Source organism: Coloeus monedula, assembly GCF_965178545.1.
Source record: "Coloeus monedula genome assembly, chromosome: 11".
In the NCBI taxonomy this organism is placed as follows: Eukaryota; Metazoa; Chordata; class Aves; order Passeriformes; family Corvidae; genus Coloeus; species Coloeus monedula.
Genome location: NC_138791.1, coordinates 10118766 through 10140622, shown reverse-complemented (window position 1 = coordinate 10140622; position 21857 = coordinate 10118766).

The window sequence follows — 21857 nt, the reverse complement described above, 5'->3', positions numbered from 1 at the left end:
TGGGCTGCAACAGCCAGCTAATTCCAGGGAGATCCAGAATGAGCATTACTGTTAGACATAGGCCTAAAGACACATTAAAACATAATGAAGTGTCTTAATCACCCTTTACAAGCTAAATTTATCACAGGGAACCCTGTAAAATGAAAGTGAAAGAGCAATTCCACAATGACGCCTACCCAAGACGGATTGAGAGATATTACTTGTTGTTAATGAATGGCAAATTCATTGCTGTCTCATCTGCAGGAATGAAATTTGTGGGCACGTGGAGCAAGGGCCCTGGGCTGCACTGAGAACATTCTGTAATCAGCTCACAGCATCTGTTAAAACAAGCCTGGGAGCTTGGTTACACTGATGCTCTAATGCCCAGGCACGGGCATGTCTGCCTCAAAATCCTCTGCTAACCTGGGGCTCAACAGCTTTGTGGCCTCTCCAGATTCAATTGACTCCATCAGCAGGATTTTTCTTCACAGAGCCTAGGGGGGAGAGCACAATGATTTCTGCAACTTCTTTAATGAAACCAAGACATCTCCACCTAAGTGGTATGTTCCCCTGCATAATTAAATATTTGGCAGTGGATAAATATTCCAGGCAAATACCCCAGGTTCCCAGTGTCTGTTGGGCAGCTGCAAAATTGCTGTCCCTATGCATGTCCATCCCCACCAGATGATGCAAAGCACCAGGAAGGTCTGGTCTTTCCTTTCCCTGTCTCCCCATGGCCCTCTTGGAGCTTCTACCCCTCCAAACGTGCACAGTTCACTGCAGCCAAAGGGCAGTGCAGGCGGACATCCCTCGGGATCACTCTCTCCCACAAGCTGCTGCTTGGGCAAAGCCCCAGCCAGCCTTCGGTGCTGTCCTGAAGAGCGAGGGTTTGATGAACATGCTGAAAGGCCAGATGGACCACATCCCACCAGGCTTCATTACAGACCTTTGCTCTGTTCAGCACAAGTGGTCAACAATCTCTGTCCTCTAGATGTGCCCTGATGTGCTGTTTTCCTGTAGCCTTAATGACAGCGACGCTGTGTGTCGTGAATGCAGAAAAATACACACATGGCAGAGAGGCTCTTTGCTCACGTCTGCTTGAAGCCTCCAAGGACCTTGGGGCTCAGAGAGCACCCAGCTGCCTCTCCAGCTGAGCAGAAGCCCTTGTCTCTAACTGTCACCAAGGGCATATCCATTGGGCAGGCCAATGCAACCTCCTCTAAACACTGCAGGAGTGAATTAGAATAAGTGGCTCTCCACCACAAATCCACCAGACATCTCATACTCCCCTGTGTCCATTTCATGAGTGGCCTTTCTGTGTGTCTTTCTACCTTTTTGACCATGAGCTTATATCGATGTGCTTTAAGACACCAGAACTCTGCTGTTTTCCTGCTCTAGCTCAGGCCACTGCAAAACTGAACTTTTCTTCACAGGGCTAATTTCTGCACAAAGCAGCAGGGGTAGGATGCACTCTTGAAGGATAAATGCTTTAGGACTGTTCCAATGGACATTATAGGAAGCCACAAAGCACAGCTGGAGAGGTGCAGCTCACTGCTTTACCACCAATTCACTGCATGAATGTGGATAAATAAATCATTTCACCTCTTTCTGCCCCCATATAAAAAGAACTGATGGTGCCTTTCCTTTGTCAAGCACTGTGAGATCTCAGGATAAAACACACTCAGAGTTTTATTAATTCTTCTTTTGGGCTCTTGTTATTAAAGTGATCTGTGTGGTCATGCACCTTTGAAGTAAATATCAGCAGGAAATAGAAAAAAAGGGCTCCCTAGCATCCAGGGATCAGACAGTCCCATCGATTGCAAACACACAGCCTCATTTAAACGAGTGGGTGCTGTGCACACACAGCAGCCGGGACTGTCTGCTCCCAGCGAGTTCCAGCTAAATGTCCTGAGTAACCTCCTGGACACACATCCAATCAAACTGACGGCACAGGAAAAAAAATCCTTCTTTATACATTTGCGGCTCTGCCATCATCAGAAGCTGGTGGTGTTGCATGACCTTCCTGCCAGCAGACGATGGCTGAGCTGTGTATTTTCCTTGAGGGTCTCATATATCGTCCTCCTGGAACGTGGCTGAGGCAGGTAACTGTTTGTTAGGCTGTGTGCTGGAGGATTGTACAAATACAGCTTCTTCTTGTCCTTGAAGAGCCTATAAATAAATGGGCTCTTACCTTGACTGCAGGCTGCAGCATTAGTCAACACTCAAGCAGTTCATTTGGAAATTTGTACACAATAGAATCCAAGACACTTGAAAAAGCAGCAGAATGTACCTTTTTTGTGTGCAGCTGGATTTAGAGCTTGAGCAAACTGCTGGACTAATAGGCAGAGAGGCCAAAGGTTTGTATCTATCCACAGCAACATAGCTCAGACAGCCACGGTGCTTATGCTCCCTCCTTTGCCACCCCAGCGATGCCTCCAGAGCCTTCCAGTGGGAATGAAGAATCCCAACCATCCCTCTGCCTTCGAAGGTGGCTATATTGCATAGTGACTATCCATCCCTGGGACATGGTTTGTTATTTGGCCTTGCAGCCTGAGAAATGACAGGACCAATTCTCCTCCCACCGTCTATTCTCTTCCTAATTCCCTGATCTGAGTTAAAAAAAAAAATTACTGTCTGTGTTGCCCAGGTGTGGATATGCAGCCTATCTGAAAAGCAGGTCCAAAGCAGTGCACAGGAGCTAGATGTCAAAACACAATATTTCTCTGCTGGTCATTTTTTTTAAATATGTAATGGTTATAGTAATTTTTTTCTAGCTCTTATTAGCCTTATAGCTGGATTACTTAAATTATTACTCATTACCACACTACCACTTCCATAATTTATATTGTTTATGGTCTTGCCACTTTAATTATTTAATTTTGCAAAGTATTTTGGGGACTTGCTTGTCCAGTGCAACATACTGTGTCACCCTGCCGCGTCTTGTACTACTGTGATTTCTGGCAGTCCCACTGCACAGAAAAGCAAAGAGCAAAACAAAAAGAGTCCTCAGCCTTGTCACCTGCATGAAACGAGCCCAGACTGATGGGTCTTGTTTCATGAGCTATCATCTCTCACCTCAGTTGCATTGGTGGGATCCTGTGTTATTACTGAGGACCAAGAACAAGCTCTACACAAAGGCCTCTGAAGGAAGAATTAAAAACCATCACACGCTTAGTGAGGCTAAATGAGTATTCAAATTGGCTAATAAAAAAGTAATGAGGAATGCCTGCAGCCCTGAGCCACCTAAAGAAAATCAACAAATGCCAGCTACAATGCAAACACTTTCCATGGTTGGAAGTGGGGATTTCAAAACAAGGCACAGAGGGCTTGCGCGGATGACAGGGGAGAACGACACTGGAATTGCAGCTGCTGGAGGATGTGCAAAGGAAAATCATGGGAGAATTTCTCACTGAAGGCAAAGACAGAGCCAATCCGCAGAGCTCCCAGCTGAGACAGGGCACATAGCCAGACTCCTGCTCCATCCTCCCAGGAGGAAAACCTCCCCTGGGTACTGTATGGTCTCCTTGAGAGCTGAGCAGTGGACTGACAGCCTTCCTCCTTCAGCCCAAAAAACCTTTGAGCTCAAGGAGTATCCCTCAAGGACATCTTCAGGTTTGGGTTCAGGTTCTTCCAAGGCATCCCCAGGCTGCTGGAGGGGTGTTCTGCCACCACACATGGTTTCATAAAGCACAAGGCCATGCTCCCACTGCATCATAGTGGTTCCATAGCATGGTCCAGCTTGGGATGCTTATCCCTGGGCTCACCTCCCAGAAAGATATGGGGATTTAGCCCACATGAGACTCCCCACCTTCTGATGAGTAGAATTGACCCTCTGGTGCTTCCTACCTCCTTCCATCAATGGTGGGATCTTACGTTCCATGTCTTAAGCTAGGGTAGATAAAGCTGGTGAGATGTGTGCTGCTCCAGGGGGAACACCACAGTGCACAGCATTGGAATGGGCTGCCAACCACCACGTGCCTCAGTCATCCCAGGGGGGTGAAGGAGAGGAGGAGGTGATGGTGGAGATGTGTCTCTCAGGAGCATGTGAAGAGAACTGTATTAAAGATTGTGAAATGCTCAGGTACCCTGGAGACCATATAAGTATCTATGACAAGACAGTGAGAATAATTAGCTCAACAGCTGTGAGTACTGATCAGGAGCATTTTTAACAATATCCTGTCATGTTTGGGTCTATTACTACAGTCCAATGAGGTGTGATGCCATTTTTCCTGATGATGGCTTTCTTTCCAGGAAGCATTGAGGTGAGCTTACATTTCAGTAGGTATCTTGAGGGTCCTTGGCATATTTTGTCCCTCATTTAAAACTCAAAGCACCTTTTAAAAATGACAAGCCAGAGAACTCGAGTCTAACAGACCTGTGGAAATAAAGGCTGGGTTTGCAGGTCCACGGTGTCAGAGTGTAAATGAGCTCAGAAGCAGACCAAGCAAGATTTAGAATGCATACTTAAATGGGTAACAGGATTTCCTGGCCTTCCAGGCTCAAAATATTTCCCTCAGCAGGAGGGGTGTTATTATATCTCTCGTGTTATTTATCTCTTCCTCTCAAGAATAGTAGCTTAGCAGAGCAGCCAAACTTCAAAATGTGAAGGAACGAGGATGGAGAAGTTGCGCCAAGTGTCATCCTCAGAGTACCCCAAGTGCAAGCTGGGGTGACAGTCTGCAGTGTCTTCACAAAGAGCTTCTCTCACACTCTCCAGAACGACACCTTCTCTATGAAGAAGGCCAGCAGAGGAGGGACAAGGAGCATTGACTTCCATACCACAGCTAGAAATGACAGGAGTATGAAATAAGAAAATCCTGGAAGACAGCCAGGGAATGTGTTTTCCAGAAGCATATAATCTGCAATTGGGCTAATTCTGATGTATTTGTGTCTCCAATTCTTTGTTTCCCTGTTGCCTGTATAACTCTTGATTGGAACATTTGACGTCGCTTTTGTGAGCTCCTAAATCCAATCCTCTCTGATGATGTACATGAATGTGCATCTGATGGATGTTTTCCAGCACCTTTTTGTTGCCTCAATTAAGGGATAATGAACAAGAATTGTTCCTATTTGTAAAACATCTCCTGCTATTTCCTGCTTCCCAATTGGTTGGACAATATGTCTTAATTAAACACAAAGCCTTGCAACTTCTTTCAGGGGAGAGAGACCGGAACTGGGAAGAGAGGAAGAAAAGGAGGAGGAGGGGAGAGGTGCGAGCCTTTTGTGCTTCCAGTGACTTGCTTGCAGAGGCATTTTTGATTTGTTGTACTAATGGTCACACCCTGCAGTTTCCTCTGAGTCTGCTACTGGGGGAATGGGTAAGGAACAGACGTCAGAGTAATCTCCACTCAAATCCATAACTTTATAGAATACCAAAATCGATGCCTCAGGGAATAAGAAATGAGGTGTAGAGCCTTTCATTTTTAGTTATCAGTCAAAATCTAGTTCGTCTCCCAAGGTGCAAAGAGAAATAGCCATCACCTGCTAGGTCCTGTGTAACATAAACTTATCAATAAAATAAAAAATAAAATAAAATAAAATAAAATAAAATATAAAATAAAATAAACCCAGAAGACATTGCACTGTATCTGTATCTGCAGAGATGTGCAGGAAAGATGAGGTCACAAATTTTTAGCAAGCTGATCATCAGTGTGGGTTGATATCTACCAGGGTGGAGGGTGAAGGTCCTTTTGCACTGCCTCTGCTGCTGTGTGAATGGAGAGCAGGCATGTCATGCCATCTTTCACCAACACACAATACGTTTGATTATATGATTCTAAATCACATCCCTCCGGATGTGAGCACAAGCATATAACATGCAATTTCATGTTTTAGTCCAATTAAAGGTATTAGAGAGTGTCATCTACTCTGCCCATGAAAAAGCAGCTTTAGCCTGATCTTTGGCCTCTAAGATCTCTGTCTCCTGATTAAATATGCCTGTTTTGTCGTCCTTGGATAAAGCCCAGAATGGGTGATGGTGTCAGCCCTAGGTCTGCTAGATCGGCTGCTCCTCCTGCCTCTCCTTCCCTTTCCAGTGAGCGCAGGGTGTGACATTTGTGGGGAGGATCGGATTACGCGCTCCGATGCCATCGCTGACTAATCGAATTCCATCCGCCCTTCCTACTCACTGTCTCTGCCAAACTTCCCCATCCGCAGAGGACGAGGGGCGACCGCAGCAAACGCTCGCCCCACGCGGGGAGCCTGGCCCCTGGTTTAAGTGGAGCCATATGTTTAATGCATAACACACAACGCTGGCAAAGGAGGGAGGCGATAGAAGTCTTTGGAGCCTGTGTTACACATGCAAATATCGCCTGTGAAAGGCAAGTCTGTCTCCTTTGACACTGCTTGTAATCCTGATGTCATCCTCTTCACTCCCTCTCGCACACACAGTGTTTATTTTGTCACGGTGCATCTGAACACAAGACTAAAATCCTGTGGGGCAGCAGAATTTTGCACATTTTCCGAAGCCAAGTCCTCATCCCCACAGAGTATGTATGTTTAAATATAGAAAAGGGGAGGCATGACAGAGGGATGAGGGAATTGCATCTGGTGTTTGTCATCGTAACGTAACTCTGTAGTGGCATCTGTGAGCCTAGAGCAGCTCCAGCTGAAATAACTGGACAACCCTTTCTGTCTACTGGGATATCCCAAGCAAACCCATGCCCTGAGCTCTGCTGTTTCTTTATATTTGCTCCCAGAAATCTGGAAGCAAATATTGTATCTGCAGCAAAAATATTCCATTTGCTCTAGTGTATCTAACCCATCTGCAGCTGAAAATGAGGAGATACCAGTAGATGTTACATTCCATGACTTTGTGTGGACAAAAGAAGGGGCTTTAACCTATCTGGATCCTGGCATCATCTCTTGGTTCACAAAATCAAAAGCAGCAGCATAAGCATCTCCCATTGCTCTGCCTCAAAGTCCCAATCTGCAAGCATCTTGCCAGATAAGAAAGAAGAGCTGAATTTCCACGGTCCCCTCAAACCCGAGGTTCTCTGAAGCTGCCAGTGAAAGGACGAGCTACTTTGTTCTCTGTGTTGATACCATGTAAAATGTGCTTAGGTACTCTAGAGATGGAGGCTCCTGTAACAAGGAGATAAACTGGAGGTAGTAACAGCTCTGGTGATAGGGACAGGGATGTTTGAGTGCTGGACACAATGCTGAGGCTCTCAGGAAGACATCAAATGGGCTGATAAGGATATTCCCCATCCAGGCAGAGCAGAGGCCCGGTGGCCAGGCCTTTATCTTTCCCCCCACATGGGCTCCCTCCTCTCCTTTGTGATAAAAAGCCTTGTGCTTAGACCAAGGGGAATAAAAAGTGCCAAACATCCCTGGGGCTCTCCTTCTTCAGGAGGGGACTGTGCCAGCTTGGCACTCTTTTCTCTTATCCCCTCCTTTCCTTCTCAACACCTCATCTTTTCCTGGCTCCTCCAGTCCCATCCCTGTCTCTCCTGCTTGTGCCTTGCCCCAAGAGTTGGCAAAGCCATGGACATCCTAGGGGGAGAATTGCTGCTCTGTACTTGGGAGATACCATAAGGTTTTTTCTTTTTTCCACTGCAACTTAAAAAAAAAAAAATTCTGCTAGCCACTCAATAATTAATGCTTATGAGCACTGATTCAGCATGTCAGGAAGAGAATTTTGCACTCTTATTGTAGTCTTTTGTAATTGAATCTTATGCTGTTATATTAGTGTGGCCCCAGGTGAGTATGCAATAGCTGAGGGGGAAAAAAGGTAAGATAAAGGAATTACAATAGAGCCAAGCTAATGTGAGAACAAGGCAATGTCTTCTGTGCCTCAAGGTGTTAAGCTAATCTCTGATAAGTTATTAACTTATTAATGGGCTGAGAAGGGATGAACTACTTTTCATCCAAAGTCCCAAGTGCTCCTTGTTTTCTTTCACATGCTTCTTCTTGTCAACTAATTCTCCTTGGGTGCTGCTCCCCTATTGCCCTGCCTCCCTTCCTCCACATATCCTGTTTCAGCAGAAATGAAATCCGCTCAGAGAGCTGCTCTGTGCAGTGATCACATCATGCTCAATGCCAGGGATGTGGGGACTTCAGGAGAGATTCAGGGACAGAAATCTGAGAGGATGAAAGCTAAAGAAGTCATAACAGAAGCTTCTAATTAATCTCTCCTCGTGTTGCTGACTAATCACTGAGGTGGAAAAGCAAAAAGAGGGGATGGTGGTCTTCAGATAAAAAAAAGGGACTTGTTAGGAGGAGTTAAGCACCTCCATCCCAGCTCTCAGTTCAGCACTGGGTTCACAAGTGAGTGTTTCTTCACTCAGAACCCAGTGTATGATGCATCATCTGAAGTCATGGCCTTTGATTCCAGCTTCTCCAAAACAAGAGCAGAAATTTAAAACTGATGAAATTGAGTGAAATTCTGAAAAGTTTCTGTTGCGGAAGGAGGGACAGGTCCTGTCTCATTCTTGTGGGGTATGATTTCTCCTCATAGCTGGATTCCATTTGCCACTGAACAGTCTCAGTAATCCTTTCTTCTGAAGTCACTGCCGTGCTGGAGGGAGGCTTTTCCCTCACCATCCCCATTGCAGGTGTCAGAGCAGAGATTGGAAACCACAGCTTGTAGACAGAGACCTCCTCCAGGTCTCTTCTGCCCAGGAGGGGCATCCCCCAATGGTGCAATGAGGATGTCCTAAGCTGGTGATCACAAGGTTCAAAGATCTCCTTTGAGTGTGGTTCAACAAGGGAATGGGTCCAGGGCTTCTGGCCAGAGCTGTTCCTTTCATCTGGCCATAAATGAAAAGGAAAATGGTTTGACGGTGCTGGGGTCGGGTGGCCATCCCCTTGGCCCAGAGAAGCAGAATTAGAGAGGGTCGGCACATCAACACAACAGATTTCTGACTTCTGTACCAGAGCAGAGACCTCCCTGCAACACCCCACCAGAGCATGACACTGTTCCTCCAGTGTTAAAAGCAAACCGTGTCTTTGAGCTTCCCTTCCAAGCTCAGACACCAGTGCTGAGATTGCAGGAAGCAGAAAAAGGATACTGTTCATTATAATCTGCAGAAGATGATGAACCTGATAATTCTTCCACATGAAATATCAATGACCTTTTAGCTGGAAAAAGGCACCGGCCATCACATGCCTTAGCACAAAGCGGGGGGTGGGGGGGGAGTAAAAAACAACCAGCAGCCAACTTTGGAAAAACACACAAAGGGTCTTCTTTGAATTAGCTAAGGCTTCAGCCCAAGTCTTTCTGTTTGCTCAGAGACAGGTTGGCATCTCTGTCTGTGCTGTTGCTGCTGCTCCTGCACAGGGTAGGGAGCTCATCAGAGCATGAAAGAGACTGTGATAAAGATACACTGACTGCCAGCCTCCTTCCACTGGAAGCAGGCTCAGCTTCATATCTGAGTGACATCTCAAACACCAACACCAAAGAAGGGGAGGGAGGGATCTGCTCTTTCTTTGCCCTTTCTGGTTTTGATATTATTATTATTATTATTTGCAATTATTCATTGCTAGGGCAGCTCCTCAGGTATATAAATAGAGGCAAAAGAAGTCCCCTTTCCCCTCCCAGCTTCAGTGCATGCCACTCTTTCATGCTGCACCCAAGCTGATTGAATTGTTTGGTAGATAAAAGCCTTTGTTGAAGATTCCCCTGCATCCCCACTTTGTGAGCTATTCCCATGCCAGTTCTGCTTTCCAGCAATATCAGCTGTGCATATAAATTGTCAGACTCATCTGGATGAATTCTCTTCTGCCAGCCAGCTGTTTGAAAGCATTCCCTGACACCGCATGCCATTTGTTCTGGGGAGGTTGGCTGGCACTGGGATGTTGCTGTTCTGCCAGGATGTGATGCACTTCTCACCATGATGGGGAAGGGGAAAAAACTCCTGCCATCTCCAGGGCTTGCCCACAGTGAATGGGCTAGTTCATATGATGGCTTTTCTAACTTTTGCCAACTGAGAGAAGCTTAAAAATGGTCTGAAGTTCATAATTCCACACAAGCTCCATGGGAGGGTACCACAGGAACCATCACCAAAACGCTTCTTGTGTCATAGAACCAGTTATACTCAGGAAAGCAAGATGTCTTGCAGGCATCCAGCCAGCAAAACACAATGACCTACAGGTAACCAGGTTAAATCTGTGCTGTCCCAAGTGCCTCATGAAACCATTGGTGTGTTGTTCTCCCTCTGAAAATGGAGGGAAATAACAGCATTGTCCCACCTCACAAAGGCACTGTCAGGATGAATATTCCAGTGACTAAGATTCTCATGTCCTACAGCATCAAAGGCCATGGAAGAGAAACAGTTTTGCTTCAACAAGGCAGTATAAACATAGCCAGGGATGGAAAAAAAGGGTTTTCATGTCTCAAAGAGTAACTTTGGGGAAGGACAATGAAGGCATTGCACATCCTTACCAACCCAAATAATCCAAATTGCCATTCCCATTCATGTTTATGAAGTGTCAAGATCTGTAAGCATTTTCACAAAGACCTAACACTTGGCCAAATATTGAGGAATCAAAAAGAAACTGTGAAAAAACTCATGGTTATGACCACAGCGTAAATACAAGGAAGCAATCCCAGACCTCAGCCAATACCTCGTTGTCAGGAGATAATCATCCAAGCAGACTCCCAAGTGGTGAACTCGAGTGACAAATGGGAGGCAGACCCCCTGACAGACATTGGAATGCAGGCATTCTGTGTGTTTTCTGCATGAAACCATAAATCATCCACAGCATTAAAATGGCTGGAGAACAGATAAAGGGTCTCTCTGTAGCTGAGCAGGAAGCTGAGGCCTCCTTTAAATGTGGGAGTTGGCACCAAGTAGTTCATGCTGAGTTGATCCACATGATCACACTGACTCCTTCTGTGAAGAGTTATTGTTTGAGGAATACCAACCACAGCACTGGTTTACCATCTTCCTCAGCCCTAAGGGTGTTCACACTCCCCAGCCACAAAAGCAATGGGACCCAAAGGACACCAAAAATGAGTCCGGCACAAACCTGCATGTAGAAGCAAACCTGATCACACAGCTTTTGGTTTGAAGATTGATCATGCCTGGCTGGTTCCTCTGAACAGAGCAGCTCCCAAAGGTGCTAAGCTGCTGTGATGAATGGAGCCCAGCACATGGGAGCACTTCAAACACAGGTTTGATTTTCCTTGCTTATCAATAGCTGTTGCCAGGCAGGGGAAATGTCACTTATCTCCTCCATGCCTACCTGCCTTTGGTCATGTACAAAACAGATGACTAATATGTAACTCCCTCAAGGGAGAAGTGAAAGTCACTGCACTTGCACTGTTTCTTATGTCCTTCAACCTGCACTTACGACACCTTTTGTGTCCCCAGTATTATTGCCCTCTGATGCAGCATTATCCCATGTTGACTTGTTGTCATATTCATGGCAGCATTACATTCCCTGGGGAAAAAGGGCTCCTGGCAGTACTGCTTTGAGAGACCCTTTATTATATTGATGCCAACAGAGATTGCCTCTTTGATAAATGAGAGTGTACCTATGAATAAATACAGGAGTACATTTTATACGTATTGTATATCTGCTGGGACAGGGTAGAGGTTTGTGCAGGCGTGTGCTTTAAATATGCATGGAGGACACAAGGCAGCAGGAGCTGGAAACCGTGGGCTGCTGCCTGGATATTCCAATGACACAGGATCCCTGACTGTCATCTGGACAAGATGTTTCCATTGTAACCCTTGCTTGAAGCAGTTGGGAGATACCCACTCAGCACACTGAATGGGTGTGATACTCTCTGCATGCAACAGGACCTCTCCGTGAACTGGCAAACTCAGCAATGCTGGCCTGTCTTCTGGTCTCTCCTGAGGCAAGGAAGCAAAGGGAGCTGGAGTTACAGGTGTATTCCCAGACCAACACAACAAAGCAATTGCACATGAAAATTATTGTCCTCCCGGGAGGTCTTCCTGGAGGTGCTGGGTGTGGGATTGTACTGCGATGCTTTGGCACATAGCAACGACTGGGAACAAACTGATCCAAAATGCTTCAAGGAGCAGTGTCAGACTCCAGAGGCCATTTTAGTTGCCCAGGCTTCCCAATGAATGGCACCACTTATTCCACAATGCCAGGCCTGGGAGCCCACCCCAACCCCCACCCCAGGCAGAAGTGTCTGTGTGCTGCCCTGGGGAGTGACCGCCATGCAGAAATGGTCCCCAGCAAGAAGCCACTGCAGGGGTAAAGAACATCATTTCACTCAAAGGGTAAAGCTTTCCTCTGAGTGCTCAACTGAGAGACACCAGGGAGCTGACCCAAACCAGATTTCATCCCCCCAGACAGGCCTCCAAGAGGGGAATTGAGAGGGAAGAGAGTGAACACCTTAGCCATTCTCATATCGCCCCAAAACCAGCTCACAGTCCCTGGAGGAGGGAATAGCAGCCTGCCCCTTACCAGTCACCTCCCTGCTTGACACCTTGCCTCTTCCCAGGGAGCAAAGGAAACACATTTCCCAGTTCCTGCTCGCCCTGCCTGAACAGCTACTTGTTATATTCTCTGAAAAGTTAAGAAGTTGTGTTTGAATACCACAACGTCAAGGTGATGGTTACCAAGGGAACTGGATGGGAGAAGGTCAGACTTTTCTGGGTATTTTTTTGTGCTTTATCTTGGCTGAATGTTTTTCCAGACAAATCCGATGGGGGTCTTTCCATCCCGGAGAACTGAAGCCATCGTATACTTGAAAAAAGACTGATAAAAGCCAAAAAGTGTAGCTAAGATCTCCCACAACTGCACACCACATTCTGGGGGAGTTACCCTCAAAATCACCTTTGATGGGAAAGCCCTGTAGCACCCTCAGCAATTGTGATTTCAGTCGAGGGACCTAACTAGGAGAGCCCTGCAGTGATGAGTTTAAAACTGGATTTGCTTGGAGGCCACAGTAGAGATACAGAGTAAAAATATCTCCAGAGCATAAAATAGAAAACTGAACCAACAACTTGCCTGAAGTAAATCAGCACAGCCCTTGGAGCATTTACATTTTCGTGGAGCTATAGCACTTTCATGAAGAGGAAATTCAGCTCTCCAGGAAAGTCAGTGAAGCTGAGGTCTAAACATAAGATCCCACACACCAGGTCATCATCTGACCGCACAGTGACAGAGATGTGGAATGATTTCTGCTATAATAAGAATCCCCAGCTGTTAAATTAAAATTAGTTAGCTAAACAAAACCAGAGCCTGATGCTGGCCTTCGTAAGCCAGTTGCTCAGCATGGTTCCCCTGGCCACAGAGGACTGGGCTTCTGCTCTTTTAGGAGGTTGGTTATCTGATGAGCAGGTTCATTTTTCATGCTGCACATGGCAAGTATTGTGCCACAGCTGCCAGTCATATCCTTGATTTGCAGTGCTGCTGGTACCCCCAACAGCTGCCTGAATTAAATGAGATATAGGAATTAAGGAATGGCCATTTTAAGCTCTTGGTGTGTGTTGAATACCAGCTGCTGCCAGTTTTTCTCCTCTAAGAGCCCTGCCAAGCATCCTTACCTTCCGCACTTCAGTTTGGATCTCTATCAAAGTCCTTCACTAGGAAAACACTCTTGCTAATGAAAACCTATAGCTTTGCTGGCCCCAGTTGTGAGTACTGCTAATGGGGGGCCTCAGGAGACCCCATTTTTGTGCAGCAGGGCCACTTGACATTAGTCAATATTAGTTGCCCTTCCAATCCCTGATAGGGTCAGACAAACAAGCTCTACTGCAAACAAAGATCTGGCTCTACTAAACAACTAAACGTCAAGACAGGCCAACCAAGGTGTAATCAGCTCTCATGGCATAGCTGTGAGCTGCAAGGCTTTGTACAGGTGGCCAAACAGACTACTGCTGGGAAAGAAACTCTTCCCCAGCTCAAAAAGGAAATCAAAACTCTTACTTCCAGCTTGGCCTTCACAAAAGAAAGCCCAGCAAATCAGGCTGATCAGTCAATGACATATGGTTTTGAAAGGTTGTGATTTTGCAGACAAATATGTGTTCCCAGCACCAAGGTGCTTGTGGTTTGTGCTGAAAGAGATGTTTTAGTGCTGAATTTCTGGGACTAAGGGCTTTTCCCTACTCTTTCTCAAAGAAAATGCCAGTGCAAGTAGCCTTCACGATCTGTTCCTGTGCAGCCTTCACGCTGTGTATGTCTGTGTGTGGCAGGGGGGATGGAGCAGTGGGAGCTGCCAGTGCAGGTGGCCCTGAGCACGGCCCTCACCAGCAGGCATTCATCAGGCCTGGGACAGGCACACTTCCAGATGATTTATTGGTATTTAATATTTAAATGCCAGCTGATCATCTAGCCCTGGTGAGTAGATGTTCAATAACAGCAGGGAGGAGCCATCTCCTGCCAGCCCACCCTGCCTCCTCCATCATTTAATGCCAAGCATGGAGCCCTCTCCTTGCTCCCTGGGCTCATTGTGGGAGCTGTGTCACACACAACTCAGGTCCCCCAGTCCTTGCTGCCCTTCCCATCCATCCCCCATGCTTTGCCTATGTCAGAGGCCTCTTAGGATTCACAGCATCAGGACCCAGCAAAGAGATTCATTCAAGGTATCTCCTAAATAGGACAGACAAAGCTATATTCCTCCCCCCCTCACACTGTAGAGAGAACAACCTCTGCACTGCTTGTGTCCTTATCTGTTTCTCAGTGTCAGCTTTTGCTGCACAGCTCTTTAGCCTTGTCCATCTGACTTAAAACTGCCCTTTCCTGGCAAGCAAGGACCCTGCCCAGCATATAACAAAGCACATCAGTGACCTTGCAATAATAATTCGCTGTCCTGACACAGGCAGCTGGAGCACAGGGGACCTTGTCCACTTAAAAACCACCGCCACGCTTCTGGGACTCTGCATCTAGCAGTACCTGAGATGACTGAAACAGGAAGAGTTTTTGAAAACCAATTTGCTCTCCACTCTTTCTACCTCTTTGTTTGCATTTTCCATTTCTCTCAGCGTGGGGGATGAGGCTCAGTACTCTGCTCATGTTTATCCATGCTTGCCTCTTCAATTGTCACTTTGCAGCCCTGTCTGTGGGCCCTGCAGGTGGCACTTGCTTTCCCCTAAAGAAATAGCACCCCCACAATTTTTCTTCCAACTTCTGTCCAAAAAATAAGTAGTACAAGAACGTTTCTGATGGTGTCAGGCTTTATAATAGTTCATTCATTTCAACCCTAAATTTGGGACTGAATTTGAGCTGGCAGTAGCTCTTTAATATACAGGACCTGTCTTATTACATCTCCGTCTAATGCATATTTGGGAGCTTTCCCTGAAAGCTCTTGTATAAAGGAGTATTATGACATCAGGAAGTCTAAAAGTACCTGAACTGCAGATGTGATAAATTCAGCAGGATGATACGTGCCTGGAATTTGTAGTTGCCTTTTTCCATTGGCAAATGGCCGCCTGGGCTCCATCCCCTGGGATAGCTGTAGAGAACAGCCAGTTTGATGAGCCTAACCAGCCATTGGATGTCACTTTGGCTCCACACTAATTCAAGGGAAACAGCATTTATCTGGCAGCCAGGCAGCCAGCTCTTCGGCAGCTGAGAGTTTAATTATCAAAGGTTCAGGCGAATCTTGCTCTTGCTATCTCCAACCAGCTGCTGCAGAAAAAGAGACCTTCTGGCCCCATCCAGAAGTTTGTGAATCTTTTGCAAGTTCCCTTTTGCTGCTAAAAAGAGTCTCAGTCCATTTGCCCTTTCCTGTGAAAGCTCTGGACTTGATGGCACTAGAAAAAGGAAATAATACAGTGGGGAAGGGCTCTGGGTGGATGGGGCTGAGAAGCAGCAGTCAGGAATGGGAGCACTGGGCAGGCTCCAACTGGTGCTTTGATCCAGCCGTGGAGGCCTGCACTGATAGATGGATGTGGGCACAGCTTCCTCAAACTGCAGGATGTTGTTCTCTCACAGCTTCATTCTGCAGGGGTGGGGCAGAGCCGGTCTGGCTTGTGTTCAGTCCAGGAGAGCTGTGTTTCTGTTGGTGGACCTCAGCCTGAGCAGTCTCAAAGTAAAACATAAGTTGTTCCCCTGCCCCATCCCACTCTTCAGCAGTCCGTTGGGAAGGGTGGGGATTGGAGGGGGCAGAGAAAGCAAGCTGAAGGCAAAACAAGAAGAGAACAGTCTCTGCAAAGGCAGCTGTTTGCTCAGTGTTTCTGCAAGAGTAAAGGGCAGACGGTGCACCAGGAAAATTAGTGGAGGAAAAGGTGACCTCAAATGAAGCCACCTTTCCCTCCAAGAAAACAAGAGGCCAGTGAGTGAGGAATATGGAGGAGGTGTTGGGGTCATCGGGAGCATCCTGCTCTACTCTTCACTCACTCCCAGTTCCTCAGACACTTGACATGATTCCCCCATCTCTGGGTCCAGGGGTCCCTGTACTCCTCTCTCAGCCTTGCTATCAACCACAGTCAGTCCAAAACCAAAGGCTGTTGGTACTCTCCCAGGTTCTGCTCAGTATCCCGCTGTAAGTGGGACACTCAAGACCTGAATGAGGTGCCATTTCCAATAGATCCTTTGCACTTCTGTGGCAGGGATGTCCCTGCCCTTTCAGCCTTGCAGTGGCTGGTTAATAAAGGGGCCACTTAAGTGCCTATCAGGGAAGTTGGTAACTAATGTGCAAGTGATGCACCTGCTTTTTGTTTCATGCAGGCTCTCTGCAGACACAATCAGACACAATTGGCCATTCTCAAGGCACATTTATCTTTTCAATATGAAGGCAAGAGACTCAATTATCTTGTTCAAAAGCTAAGATTCTGCTGAGCAAATTAGTTATCCTCCCCATTCTTCTTCAAAATGCCATGAGGAACCATCATAAGCAAATACTATCAATCACTATCTGTTTTGCCCAGTCTGCCTGAGCTATCAATAGGGATCCACATAGGGAAATATATTGTCTCCACTCCTCTCCCAAGAAAAGTCTCTCCAAAGCTTGGGCATGATTTTTGTAGTTGAGACTCCAGGTTAGACACAATAGAACAAGAGAGCTCAGGGCATGTGTGAACCTGAAGGAGATGGAAGGACCAGGTACCCATAAACACCTATTTTACTCTTTCCGAAGAGTAAAATAGGTCAGAGGCCCTCCCTGCCTCTTTCCCACCAACCCAAATAAACTTGGAAGCCACCCAGCCAATGGCTTCAGATGGAAGAGAAACGTGCCCTGGTAGCAAGTTCCTGCTACAAATTTGATCTTGGGCTCCCCGTTGTAGTCCAGAAGCACTGTCACTAAGGGCAAGTTTCTTTGGGTGTCTCATTTTTCTGTCCTGCATGAACAAAAGTGTTTATTTAACACCACCTCTCCAGGGTTTCCTCAGCTCCCTGATCTCCAGACCTGTCAGTTTACTTACAGCACTGCTAACTGCAAACTGATTAGTCCAGTCCCCCTTCCCTTCTCCCCCATGGTTATCACTTTTATTAACAGCAAGGGAGTGATAATGGGGAAAGATGATCAAAGCTGCTGGTATTAACGCAGGGGATTAGCAGTATTTATATTCCTGATCAGTGCAGTCTCAGTGTGAAGAGGGAGCCACCACAAATCAGCCTTTTCCAACTGAGAGTTGCTGCAGTGCCACTGCCTAAATAGCTGCTGGCTAATGAGTCCTTTGCAGCTGGCTGGGGGAAGCTGGCTGGCTGGGCAGCTGGCTACTGCCCTTGCAATATAATGAGCCCAGGCAGGCACCCACAGCGGCATGAGGATGCCTGGCCTCAGGTTTCAAAGTGCTCTTGACCTCTTGGGGAAAAGGCTCCCCACTGTTGAGATCAAGCCAACTAAAGCTGAGCGAACGACTGGACTTCTGTGGCCAGTCCATGGTGGGATTGCATCATTATCACAGGAAGGGAAAGCACAGCTTCCATCCCAGTCTGGGAGTTGTGGGAAGTTCAGTGAGCACCATGCTGGGAGAGGGAGGGGAGCAATAAAAATTCATCTGTGCCAGGTTTTACACATAGGGCAGGAGACTGAAATCCTCTGCAAGCATCCAAGGAGAACAGATGTGGTGTTGCATATTGACTCTGCTAAGATTCCAACAGCCACTCAGTGGCAGGCATGGTTGCAGGGACAGGCAGGTTCAGCCACCACCAGCAAACCAAGGTGAAGAGGCTTCACCTGGCAGAGGCTGGAGACCAATGCAATGAGCAGAGAGCAAACAGAGGATGCTGAGGTCAGGGAGACAGGGGATGGCAGAATTTCAGTTCACATGGAAGAATGAGGACACAAAGAAAGTGTTCACTTCTCTTCTGCATCCCCTGAGGAGACTTTCAGGGAGCCTATGACCCTCATCCTCAGAATGCCCACAGAAAGGCCCCATTGCAGCACCCCCTTCCAACCAAAGAGCAATATATAAATGCTCAAAGATAAACGGAGGAACCAAGACAACTCCTTTCCAAGCCACTCGGTCTGTGTAAGGTGATCAGACTTCAATATTGAGCCAAAGACAATCATCCAAAGCCAGGGCATTCTTCTAAATAAATCTTTACAAAAGGCAGGAGAACAGATGTCTTGCCCACCAGCTTCAGGCAGATTTTGCTGTCAGCCCATCAAGAAAAGAGCGACCTGGGTTTGATGTCCAAGTTTGAATACTGCCATTTGGGCCATAAGGTGCTTCCTCAGGAGAACTAACTGCAGACTGAATGAGAGGTCATCTTAATTATAGCTAGTAGGAAACAAGGATCTTGAAAATACCGTTTGTTTGCATATAACTTAGGGTCATTAATACCTTCATGACCAGGTAGAGTTATCTTTGACTATCTACACAACTATTTCTTCCCCCCCAGCCCCAACCTGTTGTTCATCACTTTCCACTTCTCCTCTACACAGTGCAATAATATCATGGAGGGTTTATTTATATCACCATAATTGGTTGCTGTGGAGACAATCATTATGTCACAAGTGTAGGCCAGGGAGTTCTGGCTGCAGAACAGATTGCAAAGGGGCCATGCAGGTGAGCCCTGTGGTTTTAGTGCACAATCCCACCCTCCTGCTTACACCATGGACCATCTGCATCCATACACAAGCCCAGCTCCACTTGCAGATGTTTGTCCCACATGTGGCCATGTGCAAACACAAGCTGACTTGCTCTGGCAAAATCTCAAAGCAGTTTTTATCCACATAACAGGCAGTGACAACTGAGAGGACAGGAGACACAGTTTGAACTGCAGGAGAAGGTCGCAGTCAGTTAGGGCAAGACAGAGGCCAAGAGTGATGCTCCTAAGCCTCTTCCACTCTCACCCCACCCATTCTTGAGCCACTCTCCACACATGTGCCCAGTAAAAATTACTCTGAAGGTGTTGCAAAGCCCTGTGTGACCCATGGGGACTAATGAACATTTTACACAACCCTGTTACTGTGTCTTGGTTTGAAAGATAGGTGTCTGCCAAGGAAGGCAGGAGCCTCCCTTGAAATGAAAAATGCAACCCCCTTCCCTCCAAAGTATTATAATTTTGAAATTAAGGGGCTTTCAGGCAAAGATATGAGGAATAGGAATAACAGCTCTTTACTATATATATATATATATGTGTGTGTGTGTGTGTGTGTGTATAACCAGTCAAACAAACAGCAATAACCATGGCAGTAGCAGCAAACAATCCCAAACCCAGTGCCAGCCTTCTCGGCTGTCGGGCCCTTTCCCCTCGGGTGCAGTTCCGCTCGCAGCCGGCAGGGGCGCTGGCGGCTCCCGGTGAGCAGGGCAGGTGCGATGGTTCCCCCGCGGCTGCAGGGGGCGCTCCGGAGCGAGCTCGGGGAGCACGCGGCACTGGCGGCCTGGGATCCCGGGAAGGGATGGGACAAAGGCCTCACAAAGCCCTGGGCAGCCGATCCCGGGATCCCGGGAAGGGATGGGACAAAGGCCTCACAAAGCCCTGGGCAGCCGATCCCGGGATCCCGGGAAGGGATGGGACAAAGGCTTCACAAACCCCTGGGCAGCCGATCCCGGGATCCCGGGAAGGGATGGGACAAAGGCCTCACAAAGCCCTGGGCAGCCGATCCCGGGATCCCGGGAAGGGATGGGACAAAGGCTTCACAAACCCCTGGGCAGCCGATCCCGGGATCCCGGGAAGGGATGGGACAAAGGCCTCACAAACCCCTGGGCAGCCGATCCCGGGATCCCGGGAAGGGATGGGACAAAGGCCTCACAAAGCCCTGGGCAGCCGATCCCGGGATCCCGGGAAGGGATGGGACAAAGGCCTCACAAACCCCTGGGCAGCCGATCCCGGGATCCCGGGAAGGGATGGGACAAAGGCTTCACAAACCCCTGGGCAGCCGATCCCGGTGTCCGGCCGGACCCTCGGGAACAGCAGGCTGGAATGGCAGGGATGAGCACAAATCCCGGGTGGCAGACGAGATGTATCAAACTCCGGAGCTGCAGCGGGAACGCCGGGAGGTCTGGGCAGGCAGGGTGTGCGGGGCTACAGAGCAGCGAAGGCTCAAAGCAGTGACAGGGGCAGGGCGGCCACAGCCCGGATTCCAGCGGGGCAGGGAAAGGCAGGCTTGGGAATCCCGGGGTTTCTCCTTGAGGCACCCAAGCAGATGGCGAACAGGTCCCTCTTTTAGTAAGGTGGGGTGTTAGGGTCCCAGTGCAACAGCTGCTCCAGTGAGCAAGCTCCACTCACGGTAGAAGGAAGGCAGCTGAAAGCAGAAGCCCGCAGCGCTGACGAAATCCCTCCACAACGACGGCAGCATCCCTCCGTCCCCACGCCGAGAACACCAGCCCACCCGGGGTGTACCCAACCCCCAGGTGAAAGAGAGTAGCCAGTTGGAACCCTCCCTCTGTGGCCACATCTTTTGTTTTTCTTAAGCATACAGTAATTTGTTGCCCTGGCAATATATATGGGAAAAATTCTTTAAGAGAAAAAGAAAACAGGAGAACTCCTAAAAAACCCCAACATACTGTTACTCACACATCAAAGCTGTTGTGGATTACCCCACTATCTCAGCCTCACAGCACAGTTCAAGGTGGAATTTTCTGGAGAAAACCCTTTTTCCCCACAAGCTGCTTCCAAGGTCATGACACCTAGTCCAGTATAACAGCAAACTGTCAATGTAGGATGATGTGGACTTCTCATATTCTGTCTCCAGGATGTGTTTGTCAGCAGGTCATGCTCTGCTTGGGTTGTGCGTATAATCAGAAGAAGCAAGAGATGGAGGCAAATGTTTTCTCCATGTGCTGCATCCATCCAAGATCAGTAAAACCACTCAGAGATTGCCCTCCTCAACAGATCCAGTTGAAGGTGAATGTAGAAAAGCTGATTGGCATTCGTGGGCTCTGGATAAATGGAGCTGTTCACCTTGGGATCGTGAGTTCAGAGGAAGGTCAGCTCACTGTTGACCACCATTCATTATCCTCTGGCAACAACTCAGCCTCAGTGAAATAAGGAGCCAGCCTTGGCTTGGGTCCCAGTGGAAAGAAAGTCTGTGTCACCGCAGTTGCTGTGCTCGCTGGACTCTTGGCTGGCCCCTCAGGGAAATAACAAAGCAGTTCAGGGAGCCCATCCTCACAGCTTAGCACCTTCCTGGGGGATCAACCTGGAGTAACACGGCGGAGTTTCTGCGGTGTCTCAGTGTTAGTACACACAGACACCACTGCTGAGCTCCAGATCCGGCACATAGGTGAAGACCAGGTGCTGCCACCAAAGAATCACAGCAAGGAAAAGCTCAGACTGAAATGGGGGAGATAGGAGAAAGGTTGAAATCTCCTGTGGAAGAAGTCAAGAGAAAGGCAAATAAATGACTGCAGAGCAGCTCACATGTCAGGACAAGAGGCACAAGGTGAGGTTAGAGTCTCACGTGAGAGCCCTGCTCTCACCCATCGCTGTTGCACAGCTTTGGTGTTGCAGGGGGAAGGAGAAAAGCCTTTCCCCACACTCCTATCCCCCTCTGCCCCATGCCCAAAGCAGATGTGGATCCTACAGCCCACTCCTGTGGGCTCCTCCATTGCAGGGCC